The sequence below is a fragment of the Bos indicus genome, chromosome 16, assembly GCF_029378745.1.
Source record: "Bos indicus isolate NIAB-ARS_2022 breed Sahiwal x Tharparkar chromosome 16, NIAB-ARS_B.indTharparkar_mat_pri_1.0, whole genome shotgun sequence".
Lineage (NCBI taxonomy): Eukaryota > Metazoa > Chordata > Mammalia > Artiodactyla > Bovidae > Bos > Bos indicus.
Window position 1 is genome coordinate 35,110,970 of NC_091775.1, and position 5,198 is coordinate 35,116,167.

General features: G+C 42.1%; 1 pseudogene; it reads left to right on the top strand.

The window, feature by feature from the left end:
* Nucleotides 1-2,077: 2,077 nt before the first annotated feature.
* On the top strand, nucleotides 2,078-2,610 carry LOC109570221 (programmed cell death protein 5 pseudogene; annotated as a pseudogene).
* The last annotated feature ends 2,588 nt before the right edge of the window (nucleotides 2,611-5,198 follow it).

The following is a 5,198-nucleotide window of genomic DNA, read 5'->3' on the forward strand; positions in this document are numbered from 1 at the left end:
TTCATGGTTCCAGTCCAAGAAGGGAATATTGGAGTCTCCTTAACTCCCCTCCTCCCATGGACACACAATCTACACCGCACACAGAGCATTTCCTCTGAAAGTAATCCAGAAACCAGACATGGCTTCCTATGTATGGGGCAAATGAGAAAATACCCCCATAGAAATGGGCAAGAAGGACTGAGATGCACTCTATGTATAAACCACACCCCAGGTCAGATGCCATATAATCAGTAGGGAACTCCCACTCCCAGTTTTTCCCCAAGGAACAGAGGGTTTAAACCTCACATCTAGCACTCCAACCTTTAAGACTCTCGCCTGAGGAGCTTTCAAATGGTGAGCTCTGAAAGCCAGTAGGACTTGCCTCTATAAGATGCATAAAGCTATTTCAATCTAAGAAATAGTTCTTAGTTGGCTCACAAGGACTCACCGTGGCTATGACCCAGAACTTAGCAGAGAGGGAGCAGTTACAAAATGCCAGTCTCCCAGTCTTTCCTGGAGAGATGTCTGTTTGCATATTTTAAAAGCTGGTGCCTGAGTCAAGCTTCTAATTTAGCATACAACTAGAGGTTTGACAGTGATCTTCAGAGGCTGGGAAGACAGCAGACAACCCCTCAGGCATCTCCCACTAGCCCACTGCAAATTGCCAATCTCTCTCTAGAAGGAGCTTTTATACATATCAAGTACTTTAACTTTTGCAGCTGCCACCCAAAGGATGGGTCCCTGGATCACCTGACTCGAGAGCAAATGGGGCTTGGGTTCAGAAGTCCCTCAAGACTTTAGCACATAAAAAAACAAATCAGTTCTTAATGGGCACAGGAGCATCCCCATGCCCTGTGGCTTTACATCCTAGTCCAATGCGGAGGGAACGGGCCAAAACACCCACCTCCTAGTTCCCCACCCCCGCGAAGGGCCCTAGCCACAGACTCTCTCAGCTGTCACCTGAGGGTCTGCTTCCAGTCATCCTGCATCTAGGTGCTAACTGCAGTCCTCCCCGGACACTCCTCCAGGGGATCTTCCCAACCCAGGGATAAAACCCAGGTCTCCCCTATTGCAGGCAATTCTTCACCATCTGAGCCACAAGGGAAGCCCCTGACACTGACAGATCGTGGCATACCTTCAATTACTGGGAGCCACTTAGAATAAGCAAGGTACCCTAGACAACCACAGAGGAAAGGAAAACCACTGTTTTCCACTGTGGCTGCAGCAGTTGTAAAACAGTATTAAAAAATTAAAAACAGAGCTACCATACAACTTAGCAACCTCCCTTCTAAGTGCATTAAAAAAGGAAATGAAAACAGATATTTGAGAGATAATCTGAACTTGCATATTTATTACAAGACTATTCACAATAACTAAGATATGGAAGCAACGTAAGTATCAATCAACAAATCAATGGTTAAAGAAGTTGTTATATATACATACGTGTGTATGTGTGTTGCATACATGTATACACACTGGCATATATGTATATATATGTATGTGTGCATGCTAAGTTGCTTCATTTGTGTCCAACTGTTTGTGCCCCTATGGACTGTGGCCCACCAGGCTCCTCTGTTCATGAGATTCTCCAGACAAGAATACTGGAGTGGGTTGCCATGCCCTCCTCCAGGGGATCTTCCCGACCCAGAGATCAAACCCATGTCTCTTATGCCTGCTGCATTGGCAGGCAGGTTCTTTACCACTAGAGCCATCTGGGAAGCACTATATAGGTGCACAAATATGTGTGTGTGTATGTGTGTGTGTGTGTGTGCGCGCGCGTGCAACAATATCTGCAGCTTGAGGACATTATGCAAAGTGAAATAAGCTAGACAGAGAAAGACAAATGCTTCAAGGTATCACTTGTATGTGGAATCTGAAAAAAATTCTTTTAAATCAACTCATAGAAACAGAGAATAGAAAAGTGGTTGCATTGATCAAGGGCACAAACTTTCAGCTATCAGATAAAACCTGCGAGTCTAATGTAAAACATGGTGATTATAGTTGATAACATTGTAGAGTTGATAACTAAAATTTGCTAAAGAGAGGGACTGCCGGCGTTCCCTCGGAGTGAGTCGGGGCCTGTTCGCTGCTGCTTGCCCGGGCCGGCCGCAGCATGGCGGAGCAGGAGCTCGAGGCGCTGAGGAAGTAGAGGCTGGCTGAGCTGCAGGCGAAGCACGGGGATCCTGGCGATGCAGCACAACAGGAAGCAAAGCACAGGGAAGCAGAAATGAGAAACAGTATCTTAGCCCAAGTTCTGAATCAGTCAGCCCGGGCCCGGTTAAGTAACTTAGCACTTGTAAAGCCTGAGAAAACTAGAGAATTACCTTATACAGATGGCACGGTATGGACAACTAAGTGGGAAGGTATCAGAACAAGGTTTAATAGAAATCCTCGAAAAAGTAAGCCAACAAACAGAAAAGAAAACAACAGTTAAATTCAACAGAAGAAAAGTAATGGACTCTGATGAAGATGACGATTATCGAATTTGTCTAGAGACTGGAACTTAACGAAGTTCCAGTATTATCTAGGAGATAATACTTGGCAGAAGTTAAGATCTGGTGGTGTGTTTACTTTGTTTATTGTCTATATACCTTTTAAAAATAAACTTGTTATGCAAAATAGAAAAAAAAATTTGCTAAAATACTAGAACGTAGATGTTACCACCAAAAAAGACGAATATATGAGATAGACGTGATGACAATTAAGTAGATGGAGGGCGGGAGGAGTCCTCTCACAATGCACATGTATATCATATTATCACAGTGTGTACCTTAAATGTCTTACAACTTTATTTTGTCAGTTATAACTCAATAAGCTGAAAAAATACATTTCATAATGAACCATACATTGTCTCAGGTTCTCACTTGGAGGATCAAAAATAACAACGAGCCGAACTACTACTTTCCCCCTACAGCTCTGTAAATGATTATATCAGTAAGATTATATTTAGCTGCATAAAAATATTAACAGAAGCTTAAATGTATTAAAAGTGCATTTCTCTTACACACAAAACAAATCCTGATGTAGGTCGTTTAGTCTGCCATGGTGGCTCCACAGTCAGGGATGACCAGTCAATAGGCACCATGCTGTTTTATCATCCTCAGCACATCATTTCCAACCTCAAGGTGACTGCATCATTCAGAATGGCTGCTGGGGCACCAGTCACCATGCCTGCATCTTGGTATGATACAACAGGGTGCTCTTTAAGTAGCTTCCCTGGGACACATTCATCACACTTATTTCATGATCAGAACTTAATGAAATATCTTCCCCTTGATACAAGGAAAGCTGTGATTAATATATTTTCCTACAGGAGTGCATTGCTATGTGAATAAAAATTGTAGAAGATGGAGAATAGATGTTGAATGGGAAATAAGCAGCCCCTGATGCAATGCTGAAGAAAGAAAGTTGCATCAATACCTACTTCCGGACCAGAGCAGAAAGCACTTGGGATGGATCCTCTCAGTTTAGTAGATGTTGTCGAAGCACAGGCTCCTTCAGCATCCCAGGCGCACTCTCTCTAAAGTCTGGTTCATTAGAAAGAATGTGGAATAGGGACTGAGAAGGTTTTCGTTCCCTTCTGGCCTCCACTTGTTACAAGTGATGTGTCTTGGGCAAGTAACATGCCCTCTGACTGCATTTCCTTACTTGAAAATTGAGAATTTATATGATACCTTCCCTATGTATTTCCCAGGGATTATGTAAGGCAGTAAGTTAACATTTTTTGAGGATTCACTGTTCTCCAGTTTGTGGGCTGAATGCTCTATGTACAGTAGTTAATTTCATGGAAAGTTTGGACTCATACTCAAGATTGCCCTAAATATTGATGGTGTCTATTATGTGTAAAGTATTTGGACTCAGTGGTAAATAAGAGAGAGATGTCTCTGCCGTTCAGGGATTACATTCTGTCAGAGAGCCAGACATTAAGCAACACACTTACAGAATTTATTGCTCCATGACAAATATCCTCAGTGCCACGAAGGTAAAGTGCAGAGGCCAAACATGACTTAAAGTGAAAAGTCAAGAAAGGCTTTCTTAGAAGGAATTGTTGTTGTTGTTTAGCCGTTTAATCGTGTCCAACTTTTGCGACCCCGTGGACTGTAGCCCAGGCTACAGTCTATGGGATTTCCCAGGCAAGAATACTGGAGTGGGTTGCCATTCCCTTCCCCAGGGGATCTTCCTGACCCAGGGATTGAACCCATGTCTCCTGCACTGGTGGGCAGGTTCTTCACAACTGAGCCACTTGGTAAACCCCTTGGAAGGAGACACAGAATTTATGCTGTATAAGGATTAGAAATTAGGCAAATTGGTGGAAGGTTTCCGAAAATGAAGTTTCCACATATGAAAAACTACAAATGTTAGAAATAAAAATGAAAATTTTCTCGTTCTAAGACAGAGCAAAGACTGTAAAGATCTGTATTTGGAAGGTGAGGCAGAAATGTTTTAAATTGCTTATTTCTCTTTTTTCCCCAAGTGTGTACACGTATACATTCTTCTCCACATATGGGAGAAAATTGGGCTAAAAGTTGCATAACATTTAATTTAACTGTAATTACTTTTATTGACAAACTGAAATTCTTCAATCCCAGTCAATTCTGTCCTGCCAAATTCCCACTGAAGTTGAACTAATAAATGATCTGAGAAATAAACACCTTGTACATATCCCCCACACAGTTGGAAGTCTATGATGCTTGCTGGTGCTTTGTAAAATTGGAAGATATCCAGGAACAGCAGTCTCTGCAATTCTCTCTTACTCATGAAGCCAAGTCCTAGGAAACGCCTTTGTCAGAAAATATACTAGAGCTGCCATTTGGTAATTTTCATTATCAGCAAACTTCCATGGTTGGCTTGCCCAAAATTACTGCCTCAGCCAAAAAAAAGGATGGTAAAAAAGAATAGAAGCTATGTGGGAAGCCAACCAAAATACCAACATTCTTCATTTGCTGATGCTTTTATTGCCAGACTCGAGAGAAAATAACTGACCTTGAACTTTCTTTGAGGATTAAAAACTTCTCAAGGGCATGGTACAGGCCCTAGAACTGTCCATCAATATCTTTAAGACACTTGGTATCAAATCCTTTCAAGTGACTTTTCCCCAGTCTTCAATATCTAGTAAAAAACTTCATATATCTGATTTTACCTTCTCAGAGGTTAAGCTGTGCTATGTCGCTTCAGTCATGTTGACTCTTTGCGACCCTGTGAATTATAACCTGCCAGCT